Source organism: Melitaea cinxia, chromosome 18 (assembly GCF_905220565.1).
Source record: "Melitaea cinxia chromosome 18, ilMelCinx1.1, whole genome shotgun sequence".
Taxonomy (NCBI): domain Eukaryota; kingdom Metazoa; phylum Arthropoda; class Insecta; order Lepidoptera; family Nymphalidae; genus Melitaea; species Melitaea cinxia.
Genome location: NC_059411.1, coordinates 11,032,960 through 11,059,061, shown reverse-complemented (window position 1 = coordinate 11,059,061; position 26,102 = coordinate 11,032,960). Strand labels below are relative to the sequence as shown.

The 26,102-nt window shown below is 31.5% G+C and overlaps 1 long non-coding RNA gene across 2 annotated transcripts; it reads right to left on the bottom strand.

Moving 5' to 3' along the window:
- Nucleotides 1-295: 295 nt before the first annotated feature.
- LOC123662206 lies at nucleotides 296-2,941 on the bottom strand. Of its 2 annotated transcripts, XR_006744451.1 has the most exons (4): nucleotides 2,487-2,941; nucleotides 2,228-2,329; nucleotides 1,308-1,437; nucleotides 296-1,191 (listed from the first exon to the last, which is right to left on the bottom strand). It is a non-coding gene; the product is annotated as an uncharacterized LOC123662206 (long non-coding RNA). The 2 variants fall into 2 exon arrangements; XR_006744450.1 differs by having other exon boundaries at nucleotides 1,180-1,437.
- Nucleotides 2,942-26,102: the final 23,161 nt, after the last annotated feature.

The following is a 26,102-nucleotide window of genomic DNA, read 5'->3' as shown; positions in this document are numbered from 1 at the left end:
CGGGGATAACTTCGTCGTTTATCGACCGATTTTGATAATTCTTTTTTTTGTTGGAAAGGAGATATCTTAGGTGTGGTACCATGATAAGTAAACTAGGATCTGATGATGGGATCCCAGAGAAATCGAGGAAAACTCGAAAATCCGCATAACTTTTTAATGTACCGATTTTGACAATTTTTGATTTAGTCGAAAACCGATGTTTATCATGTGGTCACATTTAAATTTCATCGAGATCTGATTACAACTTTTGGAGTAATCTTTGATAATGCGTATTTACTTGACTAATTTTTTGTCTACCTGCGTTTTATTACTTGTCGATATAACTGAAGTCGGTTTTTTTTCGTTTGCCTGCAAACACAATTATTATATTGAGTACACATGATTAAACATACACTCATTGATTTAAAATTGTGATTTTTATTTTTAAATATGAATCGGTTACATTTTTGCTTTTATTTGAGTATATTTCTTAAATAATGTGTTCGGATCAATCAGTTTTTGAAGTATGCAGTCAATATAGAATTTTGTCAACTTTTGTTTTATTTCCTTCTGCCAAAAATTATCGTCTTTATTAATAATTTCGATTCTAAGCGATTCATTTTCACTGCCCCATACCGCATATACATATACATTTTTTGCTTTGTGTTACATGTAATTGACCTTGAATTTGGTAATACCAATTTTTGTTAATGTGGTATTGACCATTCTTATTTATTTTCCAGACGGTTATTTTTTTCTTCCTAATAGCTTCGTCTATGCCGATTCTATGCGCTGTAATGGGACATTTCACCTCAATGAGATGACGATGTTTGCCAATAACCTTGTGATTGTGGTCGTATGTATTTTCAGTGAAACTAGGCAAATTTATAGCTGACAACACTTCTTCAAGTTGTGACCGGCCACATCCTATTGCGATGGTACCAGCTACTGCACATGCATTCAAATTTAAATAATTGTCTTCACAGATATCATTTTCGATTGTAAGAGTTACGTTATACATTTTACACTGAAAAGTAAATAATGATATCAGACTATTTTGATTTTCTCCTGTTAGTATTATATCATTCGATGAATACGCTAGATGGCCATGTTTACAAAAGTTGAGTAATTTTTGAATTGAGATATGGCCACAATCTTCCTTCCGACGTATTTATCGGATATAATTTCTTCCGGTTCCGTAGTAACAGTATACTGAAATTAAAAAAATAACTGAATCGAGAACAAAAAGTTGAACACATATTTTATTTGTTTACCAGAAAGAAAATGTGAAAGGTAAAATAATACAGTGATAACTAAAATGGAAATACCTCTTTTTCTTCACTTTCTAATCCCTGACAATAGGTTGAATTAAACCCATTAGTTGACTCTGCAAACTTATTCTTATGTGCCATAGGCGTAGTTAAATCTAGACCTTGTGGCACTTTTTTGAAGGTAGTCCTAGAAAAAAATATACATTTACTAAGATAATAACATATTTTACATTTTGTACACATTGAATTAAGATAACACAATCGCACCGATCAATCTCCTTCGTGTATTCTCCATTCTACGTGACATTGGCGAAATCATCTGTGCTCATTTGGCACATTGAAAGCCATTAATCAAGAAGAAGAAGAAGAAGAAGAAGATAACACAAAGACACATATCTACACACACATCCACGCAAACAAATACTAGTACACTTATTGCTGCATTTTTTTTTGGTACTATATAGGTATGTTTGACACACTAAAACATACATTCATAAATAATATACATATACAAATACTTTATTCGTCGATTATAAGTAGGTCTGTCATTTCATTAGATAGTATGAATAAAGACAAAAAGAATACACAATATAACATACATACATACATAATTAATTACATACACACATACATATAACACACAAAACTTATACTATTACGTAATCGATGCCTACGATTAAAATGTCACTTCCTGGCTAGGTACTCATTTTTCATTTAAACTAATCCTAAGTAAAAAAAGGAAATTAAAAGAAATAAATAAAAACCGACTGCATAAAAACTGAAAAGAAAGATAAACAAGTCCAGTACTCAATCTAGATTCCTATACTAAGTACTGGACTTGATTTTAAATCACTCACAGCGATTTAAGCAGTCGGGTTCACATACCGATTTACTTTTTTTATAACCGCACCAAGTCCGCAAAGCCCAGTCAGGAAGTGTATAATAATGCGGTGTGACTCTTAGCATATTTTACTTACTGTGTGACATCGCAAGTTCGAAGTTGACAATTTTCTGAAGTTAAATCTTGGTTTTCTATATTTCCATCGAGTTGTTGTAGTACCTGTCTTTTTCTTTGAGCTCTGTAAATAAAATAATAAGATGATTATTTATATTGTAAATTTTAGTAAATTTAATTGATATTATATTAATTTTATTAATACGTTCTATTGTATTGTAATAAACTTACAATACAATATAAAATTACGATAAAAAATCAGTACGTAATTAAGTACTTACACTGCGATTTTTATTTCCGTGAGCCTTTGTTGCTGATATCATTTCACTTTTGATACTTTCGGCATATTCAATTTACACAAGTAAACAAATAGGTAGTTATTTCGTCCTTTCGCTCGCTTATAAAACTAAATAAACAGTATTTGCACAAGCAAATAAGTAAATGCGTCCTTTCGTTCACTTGTAAAACTAAAGTGTCTACAGTGTCCTATCACACAAATGTCAAAATTGTAGGGTCAATAAAAATAAAATAATAAACAATAAATGCGCGCGCGTCGCATCAAACGACACAAGCTCCTCATACAACGGCCGAGAGGCGAATGCTCCTCGTCGCCCGCGCAGACACCCGCTTGCCCGGTTTACTTACGAAATTCAATATTACAGATTTCTCAAAAATTATCTATTTAATTGAAAAATTGGCAGACAGTATTGAAGAGTAATGCATTGTTCACTACTGGTTAAAGTTTCATGTCTATGCGTTGCATAATTAGCGAGTTTATACGGATTTTAGACCGAGAAAAGCGTTCACGAAAAATTCATTTTCTCGTGATAAGGTAAATTTTTCAATATATCAGTAGACACAATTACAGATCAATTATCAAGCTAAAATATTGTCTTTAGAACTTTATTGTTTATTCAACGTTCAAGCATACTATAAGGAATGTAAAAACAGTAAATTCGGCCGGGTAGCCCCTTAACTTGTTATCCGAGGCGAGATAGGGAGACCCACAATGATAGCCATCCAAACCGGAAAGATTTATTTGTATAAATACCGTAGGTGTTTTAATTGACAACTGGCACCGCTACACCAAAGCGATTCTTAGGCTAGGTTAGGTTAGGTATAGGTTTATAATAATTATTATAATTTGATAGATGAACCATTTTTTATAAAATAAATTTATTATTATAAGTTACTTTACCGCATGATACTGCGGGGTCAATTCATTCTAAATGAGAAAGATAAAAAAGCTTTCCTATCGATTTGTAATCCAACAGCAATACTGTATCGCTTTAGGTTATGAACGTATAATTTTCACTTTACAAAAAATAAATAGTAAGGTAAAGTCTACACAGATATAAAATTGTAAATAAATAAATAAACATATAAACGCTTTGCACTCAACGGCCCCAGTAGGATTTTCTCCTGTGGGGGCCGGAAACACACAATACACAAGCGAAATCGCCCAGACCAAGACAAACATCTACATATATGGCCAATACAATGCCTGTTGTGAGCGGGGTTCGATCTGCGCCTATATACGCGTCGTTAGCCATACCTCCAAGATTACTATTGTGAATACCGTATTTAAATTCATGCTGCAGAAACTGAAAAAACAGACACAGAGAGAACAAAAGCTAAAAAAAAAAATTAGTTTGTTTATATTTCTCTTATAAATACTCTTATAACTTCTACGTTATAACTTTTTAAACTTTCACTGTCCGGCCATTATGAACACTTTTAGCTTAACGGTCATCCATGTCCGTAGCGTTGCAATGTCGCCGATATATCCAGTGTTTTAAAATAACATGTTTCGTAAAAATTAAAGAATTACTACTTCTTTCTCTAATTTCCGTAACATACAAGGATCGGTTGGTTACAACTTTATTACATTTATAGAAGACAAGTAATTAGTTTACTGTACGTGTACGTAACAGACTTATTTTCTTTCATTCGTGCAGGTATTCCTTTTTAATCTTCTACGAAGGCAATATTAAATCAATTAGACCGTTACACGTGTATAAAGCCGCACAAAACCGCTTAAAGTAGGCGGCCGTACATGAACATAATTATTACAAATTAAATATAAAAAAAAAAAACACTTTTCGCTGTCGTTGAAAAAACATTTGTTACAAATTCTGTCAATAAATAGTTATAGAGAATAATTCTATTTCTAGTTTTTTATTACTTATATACTTAATATAAAATAATTGTGTTTTCTCGCAAACGAAAAAAACCTATTAAAATTACATCGACAAGCAATAAAAAAGTAATAAAAGCAGTAAGTAGACGAAAAAAAAACCACTCAGTCACCACTACAATTTTCGAAAATTCCCCTCGATTTCTCTGGGATGCCATCATCAGATTCTGGTTTCCTTATCATGGTACCACCCTTGAATTATCTTCTTTCCAACAAAAAAAGAATCAGCAAACTCGGTTCATTATGGAAAATCACCTTGCAATAATTTCTGGTGTTGCAGTCGTTCTTAGGGTCTTATTAATCACAGCATTATTTGGTTGTAGTCTACTGTGTGGTACTGATTTTTAACCGGCTTCCAAAAAAGAAGGAGGTTCTCAATTCGACTGTACTTTTTTTATGTATGTTACTTCAGAAATTTTGACTGGGTGGCGATTTCGACGAAATTTTTTTTTCGAAATGTGGTGTTTTTCATTTGGTCCCACTTAAATTTATTTGAGATTTAACAACTTCTTTTCGAGTTATATCTAATAATGCGTTTTTACTTGACAATTTTTTCGTTGACCTACGCTGTATATTTTTTAATTTAATCGAAAGCTGATTTTTATCGTGTGGTCACATTTAAATTTCATCGAGATCTGATACCAACTTTTTGAGTAATCTTTAATAACGCGTATTTACTTGACTATTTTTTCGTCTACTGACGTTGTCTTACTTGTTGATGTAATTGAAGTCGGTTTCTTTTCGTTTGCAAGCAAATACAATTATTCACTAATCGGGCCTACCTACCTTTAGATTTTTAGAAAGATATTTCCACCAGTACCTCACCTCTTATAGTAAATAATAACTATAGAGATATATTTTTACTATGATAAAATAAACAGAAAATATTGTTTTTGTCATATTTTTCAATTTAAATTTTTAATTGTAAAATATGAGTTAGATATCTAGTCTGGTTATAAAGGATAGGCTATAAAACATAATACGATAACTCACAAGAGTGGAACGGTCATAGGAAGCTGCAAATAATGTCATTAATCACTCAAGGTCTTGTCTTGGCAGATAAGATATATGCAAAAATTAAAAAAAAAAATACTAATTTATCTTGTAAGTATTCTTATTTAAAATGTAAAAAACACGGAATCACGGAAAACACGGAAACACGGAACGATATCTATATGTCAATAACATATAATCAGTCAAGTGTGTACAAAAATCTAACACACAAGACCCGAGATTTGTATACGAAATGAAACCTTCATTCAACGAGCGTCGCAAGTAGGCCAATAAACTGCAACAATGTTTAACGGCCTTGAAATTACATAAGATCATGTAAGTCAAACCAGACGTGCGTGTATTTATTAAAAACAAAAGTGTTACGCTCCTTATATATAAGCAAAATCTTTTTTATCTAACTACTTAACAGTGATCTTTACTTACATTAATTTACATTCGTGAATATTTAAAAAGGCGATAACCAAATGAACAAACGTGTTTGTGCCATATAGATGCGTATATACTATATTTAGAATTAGATTTTATTTATGTGAATTTTTATTACTGTATTTATTTTTATTTATATATTTATATGTATACGTGTAGTTTATTATTATTTAACAAAAAATGTAGAAGTAATTTATAAGAAGTAATGCGTGCCAATTAATTGCAACATTGTGTGTCGACCTTGATATTGATTTAATGCGTTTTGCACGTGTTTCTTAGTTCCGTATATACTCGTATGTATATTTGTATACAGTTATCTATAGCGAAAGAGACTAACTATGCTTATATTACTTATACATGTATACAGTATTAACGTAATATCTAGAGCTACCCTGAGCCAAGTCAGTGGTATTGGCAACGACCATTATTTTAAATCATTGTAAATTGTAATATAAATTGAATAATAGTTAAGCATCATTAAAATGATAATGATTTTTCTAGACGTTACGAAGTAGTTTGTAAAGGATGATCTGTTTCCATAATTTTTTTTTTGTTATATTTAAAATGTCTTCCATTTTTGTTTTGTTCCATTTTCATACAGAAAAAGAACACATTATAATCATCTTAATTTCGCAATTAAATAGTTTTCGCGTGTAAATTGTTTGCTAAAAGTGATACAAATGTTTGAGTATACTTACATTTTAACTAAATATTTGGAAAGGCACAAGATGCGAGTGTACTGTGAGTCTCAAATACGCTAGACGTACGCTATCATTGACTACACGTTTACATTGTTAAAGAACTTGACAATGTGACGTATCGAAAACGGTACGTAACAAAAACGTAGCTGGTTCAGCCGCATTTGAGCTGTTTCTTACGTCAGCCGGCCAACAAACTGCAACATTATTAGCGGCCTTGATCTTGTCGGTTGAAACATCGCAATTCTGTAAAAAGTACGAGAAGTAACACGTGTTTGATGCATTCGTGACATTGAAACGATATTCAAGTACATATCTTGTTCTACTTTTGTATGATTTATTTATAAATAACATTCTCTTCATTATAACTAACATTCCTATACAAGTTATGTTAGATTATTTTCATTGAGACTCGTTTTGTATAATAATAATAATGTATACCTACTAGCTATGGTTAGTTGTGTCTATGTAGAAAAAAGTGGTAATTTGCAATAAAGATGTCCTTCTCACTGTAATTCTTCAACTGTGTTTATCAGTTTCGGTCTAAAATTCTAAGAAGCAGGAAGTTACTTCCGCGTTATATTTATTAATTGATATTCCCCTTTATTTATAACTTTATAAAGCTGAATTTATTTTCGATTAAAAACAGTTATAGTAAGTTGATTAGAATAATTCTATAGTCTAAGTTTCTAAAGTTTCGTAATATGATTAGTTTTTTTTTTTTTTTACCAAATGTCAAGTAAAATATAACGTATAAATACTTATAGCTTTTCAAAGGTATAATATTAATACAAAATCATTATAAATATGTAATAAAAACGATAATCTCTTTATGTGATACGAAATGCTCTCAGATAATATGTTAATTTTATTCCACGTTTAGTATTCAAAATGGAAATTAACACAAAGCACATAAAATGCTATCTGAACTTGTGTCGGTTAGAAAGCAATAAATAACACAATTTATTAATATTAGCAAGCGTTAATTAATGCAGTTCTGTCGCATTCTAATCTCGATTTTATAATTTCAATGACAAAATTAATGATTTTCCTTCTTGAAACAATCGAATAATTTGTTATCATTTTTATTTATTTTTAAATTAATATCAACAACTCTGTGTATATATTTGTATAAGTCTAATTTACATTTGAGTTATTTTAATAAGTATAATTAATTGATTTTGTATGTAGTTTTAAAATAAAACACTTATTACCTGCAAATACCTATTATTATTATAGTATATTTTTTGTCCCATACATTTTTTAAAATCTATATAGGTAGAACTGTACATACATACAACCTCATATTTTCATATTATCCCCTCTACGGTAGTTGTCTGGAATAAATGGCTATTTTGCGATAAGATCCCTCAAAAAGGAAATATACATATAGTGATTTTTTTGTATAATACTATGTTCGCGTAGATTGATAAAAATATAAAATCGCGCTATGACTTATTGCAAAAGATAGAAGAGATAGAACAACGTCAAAGAACCTGAAGGGATTATTGATATCATGTCAAAAATTTAGTGAATATTTTATAAACGTTTAACATATATTCAACGTAAATTATATCAATAAAACCTTGAAATATCTACATAACATATATTACTAATATATAAACTAAGCGAACGAGAAATATTACATATATTGGTCACACAGCGTGAGGTCAACGCTTGCTTACAAAGTAACACAACTAAGGGCCTCCTTACACTACATGAATATATTTTAAATAAAAAAAATACGTAATTCGATATGCGACGTTTTAAAACAAAGACAAAATGGAGCCCAAAATACATCTGCCCGTAAATTTAAAAGCCTTTATGAACGACATAATGCACGTTCACACATCTTTTGAGAAGGACATTTCTCACAAATCGGAAGCGAAGTGCGAGATAGGAATCTACTTTTACTCGGTAGAGGTCGTTTTTGCGAAATATGAGAAAGTTTGATATAAAGGATTTCACAATTATATTATGAGAATTATATATACATTATATGGTTCATAATTTATTTATTACTTATTTCATAGAACTAAATTAACTGATATAGAATTATCCTCTAATACTACAGCTGTCAACTTGAATATTAATATTGTCTAGGCTTAAGACTTAGTCGTACCTAGTGCTTTATTTTGTGAACACACGTTAATAATCTTTATTTTATATTTGATTATTATCGTACAATATTTTATACACAATGTAAAGTGAAACCATATGTATTAACAAACTAAATGAACGTAAACTGTCATATTATATTCAAATATGTATGTATATATTATACAATAAATAAATATAATTTAGCTGAGCCGGAATCTAACTGACGACTACCGATGTTGTAAATGGGTTAATTTCTACTCTGTCGCATGTACGTCATTAAATAAATAAAAAATTAAATACATAGTATGTATTACTACGAATAAGTAATGATGTCGTCAAACAGGTAACGCTGGACTAGATCTCAAGCAGCAATACGGTTCCGACTACTGAGTAATCAGAATTTACAGATCTTGACAGATAAAGATGCGAAAATTTTAAGGCATTATTATTTGTCCTTATTAGGATATTTACATTTGTATGGCTTATACAATGTTGCCATGGGGATCGAATCCACGACCATAGAACCAATGCTTCGTCAAATATTATAAAAATAGCCTGTACTATAAATGATACTAACTTTTTATACTTCTTTTAAACTACTTTTTATACTTTTTTTTTTTTAGGATTAGAAATTACGCGGCTGCAATCGCGAGGCACAGCCAGTTATTTAATTACATTTCTTAGTGTGTATAAACTATACGCACATTTATCTGTACATGCTGTCACACTATTTCTCATTAAATATTTTTAAATGGTTTAAATATTTATTCAACGAAACCTTTACGAAATTAATTGACCAATTTAATTTAAAAAGATACGTTTCGTTTTTATCTGACACCGAGAGAAGGGTAATACATCTTATTTGTTTGTTCCGTTATGTTGGTCCGACGGTTCGATAAATTTTTAACAAATAACTGCCCTGATTTCGTATGACACGAGAAATTACAGGCGCGGTGCAGATACGTAAACAGCGCTATGTAAATATTAACAACGCCGAAATAATGTAATTTTACACACCATTTTTTTTATGATTGATTGGTTGATTGAGTTTATAATGTGCCATTACTGGACAAGCGTTCACAAGCCTTCGCCTCTTGTTCATATAGGAAAAGTTTGGGACTTAATTCATTACACTTCTTCACTGCGAACACAACTTCACGGCAGATAACTTGCAACAAGTGAAGATTGCCATCTGATGCTTATAATAAAAACCATGACTGACAGCTTTAGATACATTGAAGAAAACTTTAATTGATACTCATTGACAGAAATGTAAGCGTTTAAAAGATCCAGGTGTTGTTTATTTACGCTGATTCATTACCTGATTGACAATACATGAACGATACATAAAAAAACACTACTGAGAAAAAATGTTTATGTAACAATTGAAATAGCGTCGATGGCATTTAAATCGCAATTGACAATAACGTAACGCAACTGACAGATGCAATTGTTCGTCTTCGAGATTCTAGAGAAGTGTGTCATATCGAATCTGCATCTGCCAAAACCTCTCGTTTTTAAAAACAATTAATAATTGTAATTAATTTGCAAATAATGACAAAATGTAAATAAATGTAATTAACCTAAATTGTTATTATTTTTCTAAAAGTCTTGTTGTCAGTTTGTATATGTTTGTAGAATAAACGCATATAACCAAAATAAAGAAAATAAAACAAACAAAATACAGTACGTAACTATACCATATAATCAACATTTATCTTAACTTAAAAAAAAAATGTAATTAAATTTTTTTTAAATAATAATAATACGATAAAAAATTATGTTCTAGGAAAGGTAATAAATAGTACTTTTATTCTTAAAAAACTTAAGGCAATCTGCAATTGTCAGGTACAGTATGTTATGAGTTTAATGTGCATGTCTTCCAGTTATATACCGCCGTTAAAACGATATTTAATATACTTCACATGACTAATAAAAATAGAAAAGATATTTATACGTATTGTTTATGTAGATATGTTTTCTACCTACAGAGTGATTTTAAACCAAAAAGTTCAACCTATATGATCAAATATATATAAACCTATGTTAGTGTTATTTGTAGTTTTTTACTTAGTTTACTTAATTAATGATTTGCCAATACTGAACTTAGTGTGTGTAAAGTAATAGACATTTTTTTTTTACGTTTTACTGTGTCATTCCAATTTTTAGCACTTGTGATTATGTGACATGAGACGCTGTTGTTATCATTGTCTAGTCAAGCTGCAATCCCTTCGTTGATGGACAAGTAAATGTCTCTTAAGTAGGGTCAAATCGCTAGACAGTACTTCATTGAAGAACTAAATTGTTATGAATTAACAGACAAGCGGTCTCAATGATGATACTTTATTGTAAGTGAAAAGATTTGAATATATTTTTGGTGTAAAACAATAATGTAATATTTAAAAAACAAGAAATAATGATTGAAAATGAAGAAAATTCTAGTAGAAAAACTTTAGTGTTTATTGCTAGGACTTTTTTGAGACTTTTTTTAAATAAAAAAAATGCTACGTAGAAAGTATAATAAAAAACTTTATAAATTAAATCTGAAAAGGCGATGATGATTTAGGATCTTGATATAAACTCTAGATAAAAGGCAGTGAATTTAAAAATCTCAAGCTTGGAAAATCTAGATCAGTTTTGGTTTGTTTGAGCTATTATAAATAAATAATACATTTTAGTTTCATATAATTGCAACCATAAAATAAATGTTATGGCAATAAAATTAAAAAGTAGTATGGAGCTTACTGTCTTTTACCTAAGCGCGTAGTGGAGGTTCGCATATTTCGCCGTCGCTGTTCCGACAAGGCAAAACGATGAAGTCACAAGTTCTTATTCTTGTTACAAACCGGTGTCACACTAAAATATTAATGATTCCACGTCAGAGAAGTGAAGGTTTAAAGTGTTTTTTTCTTTCGTGCCCGGATTTATTTGAAAGAACCTGACGAGAAGATTTGATATTGTTTTAACCGACTTTAAATAAGGAGGAGGTTACTCAATTCAACCTATATATATATATATATATATGTATGTTCGGGGATAGCTTTGTCGTTTATGAACCGATTTTGATAATTCTTTTTTTGTTGAAAAGAAGATATCTCAAAGGTAGTAAAGGTAAGATAAGGAAGATCGAAGATCTGATGATGGTATTCCAGAGAAATCGAGGGGAACTTTCGAAAACCGTAGTGGCGACTAGTGCGTTTGTTAATTTTTTTCGTCTTTTTACGTCGTATTACTTGTCAATGTAATTTTGAAGTCGGTTTTTTCGTTTTTTAGAAAACACAATCATAGACATTATGGTATTACGTACTTTTTTTTTATTGCGTTGTTTTAAACGTTTTTGTCACTTACTTGTCTTACTAAAACCGCAATCAAGATCATTACTTATCGAAATTAAAACAATTACATTACTACATAGATATTGTAATACTTATAGTCACTAATTTGATTTATTTTATTTCACTGAGCGCATTGCGAGAAAATCTCTTCTGCATATAAACATCCAAATTATTTAAAGTCAATTAGTATCAATATTTAAAACGTCTCTTCGTCTGTCGTTAGTCTGATGGAATCCGTTTTTATTATATTAAAACTGGGCGGTCAGACTACAATGTGATCGAGGACATATTATTTAAAAATTTATGCCATTTCTTTACCTCTCCTGCAAAGCCTTAACCGGTTTTAACACATATTTTGTTCAAGAAGATATTTATTTTACACATCTGTACACTGACACAAAACAGTGTCAAAGTGACGTAGAATTTAAAACGGTTTCGTATCCGTCTTATTACTAATATTATAAGCTAATATACAGCGATCTCCCCTGCCATCTTTTTAGCTCTGATTAAACAAACGAAGTGTAGAATTTTTTTAAAGATATTTGAACTTCATTTTCTTTTAAACTTTTTCCTTTGCATAGTTTTATTTATTTAAAAAAAAATGATACTTTAGAAAATTAGGATTAATTTATTAAATTAGTATGTCCCCAGATCTCTATTAAGGCGTTATAATATGGGTCGATTTAAGATACCTAAGACTCAAAATAATTGTTTTAAAATAGTAATTATAAATTACGACTTCTGTTGGTGTATCTAAACCCTACCTTTAAAAATATAACCTACATAGGTGTTGCTTTGTTTGTATGTAGGTCACAGGGAGAGAGAAAAGTACGTCCGCACTTTTTACGTAATAACTCGTGTTACATGTTAAAAATAGTAAATTTTTATTTACGATTTATAGTAAAATATGAATGATGCTTTAAATATTCTATTACGCGTCAGCCTGTAATATCCCACTACTGGGCATAGGCCTCTTTCCCCATGTAGGAGAAGGATCAGAGCTTAATCCACCACGCTGCTCCATGCGAGTTGGCGGATAAAAATATTCTATTAAATTAATCAAATTATAATTAAGTGAAAGAATATGACACACAGATCAAAACATTAAACGACGCTTGGTATTCGTATTAATAAAAAAATACTAAATGCTGGTACATTTTTATGAGATTTTAGATTGACATGGTTGCTTCTATTACTAAGACTATTAATACTTGAACAAGAAATTCGCAGTAAGTTAATGTCGAAATATCGAGCTCCGCAAAATGAAAATAAAAAACATGGTAAATATCCCGCTTTGAATAGTCTGTAAAAGCCTCATTCTTAGCGTAACTCTCAACGTCACTGCTGTTTCGTTGTTCCCCGTGATTTCACTCCCCATATTGGTTCAAACCACGCGCCTGTTTTCGTTTCGTAAGAAGCAAACTCTAATAAAAGTTAAGAACTAAATGTTTTGAGAATATGATAGTAATTTGATAAATTGAGGTTTTGTAACACTCCAACACCTATGAGCGCAGAATGTTAATTGAACTTTACTCTACGTCCGTCGCTTATGAATCAATTGTCTTGATCCACACATCATTAAATTGAATCAGAGTAAACTCAAACACGTCTTCGTCTTTTATGGTAGAATTACTATAAGCGACTATTGTTGTCAGGTGTCTAACTTAAAGGACCCATAAGGACATACACTCCGCAATAGCAAAATATTTGTACAAATAAAAATACCTACGGCGCTTACGTGACAATTCTCACAAATATGAGTACATAAAAAAACGAGTGTGCTTTAGGCCACGTGACTGAAGTAAAACTTCTTTAGCGATAGGCCTACACAATAGACTTGCACTGTATCTTAGATATACGAAACGTAACTAGGCTTTGAGAGAAATAGAGAAAGAAAATGTGTGTTCGAACATCTCTCTCTTGTTACATTCGCGTCGCCCTATCACACTTTTCTTAACACTGTCGTCACGCATTCACCACTTTATTCTCCAAGTCAAGCGTGCATAAAGAAGTTTTACTTCAAAAGTGCCTCAAAATATATAAGACAAAGAAACACACATTTACACTTAAAACATAATCTAAAAGATTCTCTACGTACCTAGTGCACTCGTGTATTGAATAATGCGATATTTATTACATAAAGTATATTATTTATCTGACATTGTAGCGGGGTTAAGCGGTGACATATTTGCTGATACCGCAATTAACTGATAACACTGAAAGACGTTTTATTATTATTTATGGAAACAATTATCTATATTGTAAACTATTTTGTATTATTCTCTTCGGGCTCGTATTATATTTTTTGTTACACTAAATCTATACTAATATTATACAGTTTATTTGATTGAACGCGACTATCTCAAAAAATTCTGGCATCTGGTCTCTGAGTCTTACAAAAGAGATTGGTTGATTAGTGATTACGTTTTTTTTTTCCCTCAAAATTATATGTTTGCGTTGATACATTTAAGATTTACCCTCTTCATTGAAAAATTGTAACTATTTCTGGATAAAATATGTTAAAGTTTTTCTACGTGACATTGGCGAAATCATCTGTGCGACTTGGCACTATTGAAAGCCATTTTAACCTGAACAAGAAGAAAAAGGTTAAAGTTTAAATAAATAATTAATTTGGCATTTCTGAATTAATATTTACAAGCACAAATCATCCTTACACTAAGTACTAAACCTCTTTTGCATACTTTATTATAATTATAATTATAATAACCATCTTTAGCGGCCAAATTAGTACGTATGATAGGAAACTATAACGAGGTCAGTCGACCTACATAATTAATGTTTTGATATTTAAGCGCACAATTTCATATGAGTAAAAATGAATAGCCAAATGTATGTACGCATATTACTTCCGAAGGACAGCACCAATTTGGACAATTCTTTTATTTTTTTCCGTTGTTGTCAGAACAAGATTTGCATGAAAGAAAACAAAAAAAAAAAAAAAACAGTTCGTTCACCAACAAAGAACGAACGAACTTACAGACGTTGCCAGCCTTGCGTTAAATAACGATTGCATAATTGTGATAAAAATTACAAAAAATCATTGAAATGACATATAACCTCAAGTAAAAAAACAATATCTGAATATTTTTACTGTTGAAAAGTCTTTTTTTTTAACTTGAAACCCGTAATTTGTTTTTAAAATATTTATTATCTGTCCGTTTCGTAGAGGTCCGTTCAAATTATAATACATTTTATTCTTTTTCTCATTTTTCAATGTAAATGAGTAAAGTGGTTATTGTGTACTTCGAATTCAATACACGGACATTATTGTTGATAGTATAATTTAAACTTTTCGTGATGTATACAAACTTTAACGTTTATTTAAATAACACAAAATACATTATAACAATAAGAAATTAGTGAGCCAAGGTTTGTAATGAAGCATTGTTTTTCTTATAGATAAGTCTTAAGTTTTTTTTTAAGAAAACTTTTCATCTAACATACTTAATTCTAATGCAGAGAAAAATGACTTCTTTTTTTTTCAACCGACAAAAAAACACCAGAGGAGGTTCTAAAGTCGCCACGTAGGTATATTTTTTTTAATGTTTGGCCATGCATAACTTTTTACAGAGACGTAGTCTGTATTTGATAATTCTTTTTTTATTGGAAAGGCTACAACGCAAAGTTGATCGTCACTTAGGAGGCAAGTAAAAAGCGCAGCTCACAGATTGTTTGGCATAGGAATGGGAAAGAGCAAAGTCCACATTCTTTAAACTTTTTATTGTAGTTTTTTATAAGTATTGCGGTAATAATAATCATGATATACTTTTTTGAAATTCTTTTACTAAGTCCTTTAGTTTGATACCAAATAAAATATTCGTTCAGCGGTTCTGGAGATATGAGGTGATAAAGAATATTACATACATACATACATGATACGCGCGAAAAAGATAAACCTTCCTTTGGAGTCGGGTAAAAAAGATCATGTTGTGTTCTATCGTTTATGCTGATTACTACTATTATGAAGGAAAAAAGATATTTTTTTTCGTTTCTATACGTATATAACACTATTAGACCGATTTTAAAAATTCTTTCATCGGTAGAATACTATGTATTGAATAAATAAATAAAGTATTGAAAAAACGTATTAGCCATAATTGTATACACGTGGACGAGGCTGCAGGCGGTAAGCTATTAATTATATAAAACAATTAATAGATGTGGAAGATTTTCACATTGTTATATAACGGTTAGTATACGTGTGTAAATATTTCTGTAGGTTTAGGTTTAAAGATTATTTATTCTCTTAAAGACTTAAGATTAATTATTTACTAATCCAATGAAGAAAAAATTCTAGCTATAAATTTTTTATTTCCTTGTTTATCATTTCATTTCAATCATTAAAAGAGGCATTAAAACAATAGGAAGAAGTAATAAGGTCTTTTATTTTTTGATAAGTAATTTAATATATTAATAAATATAAGTAATATATTAAATATCTATAACATTTAGAAATAGGCACCCTTTCCAATTATAGCTTCGCTGTTTAGTTGTTTAGTTAACTGTAAAAATTTCGACTAAAATCGCGTCTGTAAATTATTATTTTTAAAACTTGGCAATCTTTAAAATTAAAACTCATAAAAATTTCATAGAACTATATTAAACCAAAACCGAACACTAACACACTATCGGAACACGGTTGAATTTTAATAATTAAACTAACTCTATAATTAGAGTGCTCGTAAAATAAGCACCTAGCGCAAACTTGCGATAGTAAAATAAGTTTTCCTTTAAAACCCTTAAAAATAAAGTTTTCTCGCTTCGAAATTCGATGGTCGTAAAAACGAGTCGGTTTTACGAGCGTGCCGGCGCAAGCGCGTGACTTTTTACTCAAACATACGCTTTATTTTGCGAAAAATGCAATCTTTCGCGCAATACGTTTATAAGGCGAATTTTATAATACCGGACGTAAAATACTTAAAGTAGCTGAGGAGTTTGCTACTCTGACTATTTTGAGTTGAGCGAAAATGGCTCAATGGATTGACAACGCGAATAACTTTCGAGTTTTTTTAAGAAAATTTCCTTCAAAATTTTGTTAGGAGCCGCGTTTCACACAGTTTTATTTGCTACTAGCTGTGCCTGCGATTTCGTCCTCGTAGAATTAAAAATAAAATTATTGTTCATTTCGCAAAAATACAAAATAAATAAATTTCTAAAATATAAGTAGCCCAAGTTACTCTTCTAATTACATCAGCTATCAGCCAGTGAAACTTTTGCCAAAATCGGTCGAGATGTTTCAGTATAATATCTGAACAAACAGACAGACAGACAAAAATTGTAAAAAAATGTTATTTTAGTATATATATTTAACATATGAATTGGCAATTAAATTATCAACAAGACAAAAAAGCATTTATTTAATAATTTATAAAAATAGGAAACAAAAAATAAATAAAAAAAAGTAATTTAACTGCGACTTGCAACTGGTACGCAGCACTATTGTTTACAGTACGCACATTACTCTAACAAATATAATAAGAATATTTCGTTATAAATAAACCATTTACATTTTATAACAGTTTGTTTTTAGTATAGCTGTGTAGTATAATTATATTATCTAAGGTACAAAAAATGATGGACAAAAAATAATTAATCAAAGATAAAAATGTTGATTTCAGAACAAAGATCAATGGATAGACTTGATATTTTTCTAATTCAATGATTAAACAATAATTTGATAAACGACAAGATACATCATTTTAAATTATTAATCTACTGACTTCGAAAAAAGGACGAGGTTCTTAATTACTTTCCGGTGTACCGATTTTGATGATTCTTTTTGCATTCGCACTTGTAATGCACACTTCTAATGTGGTCCCATTTAAATTTTAGCGAGTTCTAATGAGTAGGTAGCTTTTAAATGTTCCCGTATAAAGCGTATCTAATTTCTCATTTTATTACATGTCGATGTACAATAAAGTCGATTTTTTTTCTTTGAAAACAATCGCAATTATTTATACATACGTTTTTGATTATGAAGACTTCACGCCTTACATATAACGCCTCACCTCGTGTCCGGAAACAAGTAAAACACGAACAAAACGTTCAGACCACAACATACATTTGTATGGTAGAAGGTCGATCTTGGACGGATAGAAAACACTTGTGTGAGGAGATATATTTATTGAGGATAGATGGAAGCTTTTACAAAGGACTTAATTAAAACGTGCCGATCGCAGCGACGGTTACTGGACGACTACTATAAGGACTTATAATATACCTTACACCATATTAACATTTTACCAACACACAAATTTGTACCACATTACAGATTATGTATATAAATGATCATAGATAATATTGCGTCGGCCTACATGGCTTATACAAATATTTGCCACATACGGGAATCAAACACACGGTAGCTACCGTATATTCATTTTCTGTTCTCGTCGAATGCTATAAAAATAGTTATCCTGTCCTACCAATATTATAAATGTAGTTTTATCAGCATAGGTGGATATTTGTTAATCTTTTACGCAAAAACTTAAATGTAATAAAACTTGGTACGTACAAAGCTTAAGATCCAGATAAACACATGTGTATTTCTATTTTAGATACGGGGAAGAAACCGCGAGACACTATCCCTAATAATCTATAATATACTCGTATATAAAAGCGAAAGGTCACTCACTCATCACGAAATCTCCGAAACTATAACACCTACAAACTTGAAATTTGGCAGGTAGACTCCTTATAAGACGTAGACATCCGCTAAGAACGGATTTTACGAAACTCGACCCCTAAAGGGGTAAAACGGGGGTTGCAAGTTTGTATAAAAATCCTATGTTTTTAAAGTAAGAGACTTGAAATTTAAAATATATACTCTATAGATGGTGAAAAGGTGTCCAAATAATGTATTTTTAGAAATCAAATCCCTTTTGGGGTTAAAACAGGGGATAATAGGTTGACTCATTCATTACGAAATCTCCGAAACTAAACCAGCTACAAATTCGAAATTTGGCAGATAGGTTTCTTATAGGGCGTAAATATCCGCTAAGAATGGATTTTACGAAACTCGATCCCTAAGGGGATAAAATGGGGTTGGAAGTTTGTATGAAAGTCCTATATTTTTGAAGTGAGAGACTTGAAATTTAAAATGTATGCTCTATAATTATATGGTGAGGAGGTGTCAACTTGACCCCTAAGGGGATAAAACGGGGGTTGGAAGTTTATATGTATATGTTTTTTAAGTAAGAGACTTGAAATTTAAAACGTATGCTCTATAGATGGTGAGGAGGTATCCAAATAATGCATTGTAATCTATATATATAAAAGAGAAAGGTCACTGACTCACTCATCACGAGAACCCAAAAACTGCTGGAGGGTCCATTCATCCAGGATGGGTAAAGATGAAATTTGGCAGAGAGGTAGATTATAGTTAGTAGTCGTCCGCTAAGAACGGATTTTGCGATATTCCACCGCTAAGGGGGTTTGATTGGGGTTGATAGTTTGTATGAAACATATACAGCAGCTATAAGTTCGTCGATAGGTTATTTATACTGCAGCCTGCAAATAAAACTAAGAATGTGGTGTATAGAGAGATTTTATAAAAACAACTATTAAATTATACTAAATTGTGCCTTTTAAAAAGTTACTCAGTGTAATAAGCATTTCAAGTGACTGAAATAAAAAAAAGTGCGTTAAACATCTTAATAGTAATGCATATCTTCATAACCACGCGGATTTAGTCGCGGGCAACAGTTAGTGTATTATAAAACAATGCCCCCAAAAGTGTATGTGATCGATTTCCTCAAAATCTACCGAACGGATTTTCATGCGGTTCAAGAGGAAGGTTTACGGAACGGCTAAGACGATTTTGATGAGAGTTTTACTGGAAGTTTGCCGGGAAAACTTTGTGACACACTGATTTCAACGCGGGCGAAGCCGCAGGCACAGCTAGTAGTATTATAAATGTAAATGTAAGTTTGTTTGGTCACGCGAAAACCACTTAGTCGATCAACATGAAACTTTATACACATATTCTTGGAGATTTTCTTTGAAAAAATTCAGTGCAAGCGAAGCAGCGGGTAAAAGCTAGTTAAAATAATTATAATACAAAATTATATTGTATGCAAATAGTGTAAGTAAAACATTACTCAATTACCTTTCTTGTAAAGTTGTAGGGCATCAGACAACCTGAGAACTTGTTTGCGGTTTCCCCTTCGTATCACTTATCACATAATTTTTGCAACCCCTCAATCAAAACGACGTGGTGATTGACAAATTTATTTGTCAACGTCATAAAATTTAGGGTAGTCAAATAATTATGAATTTTTTATACATTTGGTTGGTTACTAATAAATTCGATTATTGATTATTAGGTTTCATTAAATTTTTAGTATATAATTTTTAATAATTATGTTTGAAAGCGGAAAAAATCGACTTAAATTTCATAGATAAGTAACACGACGGAGGTAAGTAATCGATAAATCATAGCATTATTAGGGGTAATTTAAAAAAGTATTTATCAGATCTTGATCAAATTTAAATGGGACAACGTGACAAGCACCAGCCTTCGATTAAAAAACGAATCATAAAAAACATTTCACCCAGTAAAAACTTATGAGGTGACACAGAAAAAAATGCCTACCTACTGAGGAGATTCTCAATTCGATAATTGAGAATTTCCTTCTTTTTTGAAATCGATTAAAAAGAATGTTGCATAGTTGAATAGTTTCATATCAGATAAAAATCGTAACTTAGTGCCTCTTGTACCAGTTGTGTATGACGCTATTTGACTGACTTCTTTACACTTCAGCCTACCGCAGTTCACTGCTGGACATAGGTCTCCTCAAGTTCGCGCCACACATCCCGGTCTTCCGCAATCCTCATCCAGCCTACACCGACAATCTTACGTAGATCGTCGGTCCAACGGGCCGGAGGACGTCCCACACTGCGTTTGCCAAGACGCGGTCTCCACTCTAGGACCCGTCTACTCCAACGGCCATCGGTCCTGCGACACAGATGACCAGCCCACTGCCACTTCAACTTGCTAATTCTGTGGGCTATGTCGGTTACCTTCGTTTCGCCGACGATATTGTCATCTTTGCGGAGACGTTGGATGAGTTAGGCCAAATGCTGGCCGGCCTAAACGAGTCCTCCCGACGTGTCGGTCTCTGTATGAACTTGGATAAGACGAAAGTTATGTTTAACAACCAAGTCATACCGATAACGGTATCGGTCGATGGTACCCTTCTCGAAGTTGTTCAGGATTATATTTACCTAGGCCATACTACCCAACTAGGCCGCAACAACTTCGAGAAGGAGGCCGATAGGAGGATTCGGTTGGGCTGGACGGCGTTTGTCAGACTCCGTCGAGTCTTCACTTCGAAGATTCCGCAATGCTTGAAGACAAAAGTTTTCGAGCAAGGCGTCCTGCCTGTGTTAACATACGGAGCCGAGATGTAGACACTGACGTAGGGACTGGTCCACAAGTTTAAAGTCGCTCAACGTGCAATGGAACGGGCTATGCTTGTGGTCTCTCTCAAAGACAGGATTAGAAATGAGACTGACTTCTTTATTACCATCAAATTCGTTTATGTTAAAAGTCTTAAAATTGTAGTTATTTAATTGAGGCGAAACATGCCCTATTCGACCTATCGATGGCCTATTCGACCTCCTGCTGTTTAAGTTTATTCGTAACTTATTTGCAGGATAAATTTTATCCACAACTGGTAAGGTAAAACAGTCCCTTAATGTTTTATTGTACGATGAGATGACATGACAACAAATCAAGTCAATTATTATACTATTGTTTTTCTATAACATCAGCGCTAGTTGCAGTGACAATAAAACAAAAGACACTTGGTTTTAATTACTTATAATAAAATTAACAATAGCGATGTATTTTACATTTTGCAATATACTCGTAGTATGCTTATATAAAAATGCATTTATTTTGTAGTTAGAATAGCCGCGTTTGTAATTAGTCATTATGCAATTTGAAAATCCAATATTTTTTTTTAATGGTAACAAAATATATATTTTAAACAAATATATTTGAGCTAAATTGATTGAATTATTGAATTCTCATATTTTATATTGTTGTTATTAAAAATAAATCGAATTAAAACCCTATATACATTAAATATAATAAAAAATATAGAATATTTATTATGATAAGTATAGGAAATTAAATTAAATGTATGTAAACGCTTCTAAAAATACATTATTATAGCGTGTAAGTAATAGGATAAGAGTAAAGAAATATAGTCGTCCCAAAGATGTCCGAATAAATAAAATTTTTATTATATTACTAGCTGTACCTACCCTGCGCGCGTTCCTACGCTTTTTTTTTATCTTCCTGATAACTCAGAAACCTTTGTGGGTTCATGCAAAACAATTTGCTGAAGATCATGACATGATCAAATGCATAGTTTACGATTTTATAGAGGACATACAGACAAACATTCATTTATATAGATAAGCTAATTGGTATTTACGTACTACGTGTAACACACATACATAAATAAATAACATGACACATAATAAATATGACACTCCCCAAAAACACGAGTCGAAATTTAACGTAAGTTGAAATGACAAATTTTAACGCCTCCCGCTTTTTATTTTTATTTTATTTAAAATACAAAGAATCTTACAAAAATAAAGAGTTAGCATTTAACGGTGTGACATAAATCATCGTTGATTTATCCGCACACCGGCATTCGACATCGTACGCTCACAATATCAAAAAAAAAATAAGTCGTAGCACAATTATAACAACTTAACAGTAACACACGATCAACATTTTTACACATCTACCCTCCAAGTTTTACAATTAATCAGTCACAAAATAATACAGTCGCAGTAGCAGGATACACACGGGGTGAAATACTTTGATGATATTATTTAATGTTTATTTTTTATTAATGATAAGAAATATTGTTTTAATTTATATTTTATATTTGTTTTTGTAATTTCATTTTTTAGTGAAGCTGGTAGGGCGTTTATTAATTTTGGTATTTGATATTGTAGTAGTTGTTTGCCATATAGATTATTGTAACTCGGCACTTTTAATTCAACTTGAGACGCACTACGTGTTTGGTAGGTACGCCTAATGACGTGTTGGTGTTCACCATTATGAAACTGCTCGAGCAGTAATATGTATTTAACCTGATCATGTATTGGTATTATGTTACAATAATAAAAGAGCTCGTGATAATCGTTTTCGTGATAGGTTTTAATTTTTTTAGGTATTATAGCTTTCATAATTCTTATTTGCAAATTATATATTGTATCGAGGTTTGATTTACATGTTCTACCATAGCTACTCAGACCGTAAAATATAATTGTTTCGCCTAAAGCTTTATATAGGTTTAATAGAATTTTATATGGGATTTTTCTTTTAATTAAAGTTATTTTAGCCAATATAGTACGCAACTTATCACATACGTGATTAATATGTTCAGTCCATTTTAGTCGATCGTCAATTATAAGTCCTAGATATTTTTGTTTAGTGACTATTTCAACCGCCTTACAAGAACAATTGTGAAGATTAGCATGTAGACATTGGTGACTGTGCGCTATTAATTTTAAATTATTAAGTGATTTCCTATTTTGGGTAGAACTGATGTACATTAGTTTCGTTTTATCGGCATTTAGAACAAGTCCTACATCATGAGACCACTTTAACAACAAGGTGAAATCTGTTTGTAAGTCTCTCAGAGCTGCATCGAGATCGCTATTTGCTGCTATGAGACAGGTGTCGTCAGCAAACTGGTAAATTTCACAGTTAGATATTAGGTTGACGACATCATTTACATAGGTTATATAATGTAATGGGCCAAGTACGGATCCCTGCGCTGTTCCGTCTAGTACTCGCACGTTTTTGCTGGTAACATTGCCAATCTTCACTACATATGATCTATTATTAAGATAGTCTCGACACCAATTATTTAAGGGGCCCTGTATACCACAGTCGTTAAGTTTCTCGATAAGAATGTCATGTTTAAGCGTGTCGAAGGCTTTACTATAGTCGATAAATACTACCAGAACATGTTTTTTAGCGTTGAGGTATTTATAAATATTATCCGTAAAATTTGAGAGTAATTTGGTTGAGCTCTTCCCTGATTGAAATCCAAATTGTTTATTTGTTATTATATCGTGATCTTTATAGAAGGAGTGAATTTGTTTTGAAATAACTTTTTCAACTATTTTATCTATTGTAGAAAGTATAGTAATTGGGCGATAGTTGTCATAGATACCCTGGCTTCCTTTTTTGTGTATAGGCCTTACTATTCCAGTTTTTAGTTCATGAGGATAGATACCTTGTTTAACAGTTGTGTTAATAAAATGTGACAGTGGTTCTGCAATTTCAGCGTTTATAATTTTTAGATCTTGTGCTCTGATTTTATCTATACCTGGTGCTTTGTGGTTGTTTAATGATTTTATTTCTTTCATAACTGATTCAGCTGCTACTTTTTGGTATCTATGGCATACATTTTTAGAAAAGACATACGATTTTTTATCTAGTAATCTAATATTACACTTTGGAACAATGTTATTTACACTATTGGCAAAAGTGTCTGCAAATTTATTGGCAATGTTATCAGTTGTGCAATTGTTATTTAGAAACGCGTTTAAAATTATTGTATCGGCAAGACTTTTTGATCTACCAGCGATTTCGTTTAGTATTTTCCATAGTGTTCGTGGATTATTTTTATTATTATTTATATCGTTGTGAATTTTTTGATTTTTAGTTTTAGTTATTAATTTATTTGCATAGTTTCTAGATAAGTTGTACTTTTGTTTTAATATTTTATTGGTTGGATCTGAGAGCCATTTTTTGAACAATTTATCCCTATTTTCACATGCTTTTATGATACTGTTATTTATCCAGTGATTGCTAAGCCTATTTTTATTCGCACGGATTTTTAATTTTATTGCTGCTTTATCATAACAATTATGAATATTATTTATTATAATTTTATAAATTTTTAAAGGACATATCATTTGTTTTACCGGTTGCCAATCTATATTTTTAAGGTTTGTATTAAGTATGTTGTAGTCATATCTCGTAATGTATTCATTTTTCACCCGTGTGTTCCGACCTAGTACACCAGTCACTGCGAGAGCGATCGAGCGGTGGTCGGCCAGTGCAGTTCCAAGCGCCGCCGTGTACAGGCCTAGTGAGCGGGATCGCGCATATATGTGATCTATACAAGTACAACTAAGTCCATTTTTTGTCAGTTCAATGCGTGTATATTCAGTTATCCCGCAAGCTAAGCCGTAATTGTACATAACGGTGTTATACGTATGTTTTACAGGACAATCATTGCGAAGATTAATGTTAATATCTCCCAACACATACAGATCGTGATGACGATTCATACCGGACAACAATGAGTTTAGTTCTTTTAAAAACAGGTGTTTACTATTACTTGGTGGGCGATATATACAGCACAAAGATGCCGTATAGCCAGAAGGTGTAGTTATACATCCCATTACGACTTCACTGTGTTTTATATTATACTCGTGGATATAAAATTTGTGTTCATTTTTTATATACATTATTATACCGCCACCCCTTCGGTCCGCCCGTAACTGTCTGTGCATTCTATATCCGCGAAGCTGATAAAGATTACATGCAGTATGGGAAACATTAACTTCAGTTAGCATTATAACGTCAATAGCTCTCGCCGAGGAGTTAGAAAACTGTTCAAGCGCCTCGAAGTTTTTAATAATTGAGCGAATATTCATATGAATACATAATAATTCTACAGTTTCTGTAATATTTTCTAAGAATGATTTAAGATTTGTGCAGTTTTTTATTTCCACTATATCATCCGATACCGTGTCCATTTTATAACAAATGATTATGATAATTTTAGCCTTTTTTTTTAAATTAATTTATTATTATTATTTTTTTTTTGCTTAATTTTTTTTTTTTTATTTTTTTTTTTAATACCAGGCATAAGCTTTTTACTTGGAATGATTTTTTGAAATTAGATTTTTTACATCTTCCTGAGAACGAATAATGTAAGTCTTCTGCTTATCTCCTTCTTTCCGCACACGAAGTATTCCTTTTTTTATCCATATGTATTTGAACGTATTCTTCAGTTCTTGTTTAGTATACCACAGCAGTTGCTTATTGTAGGGTGTTAG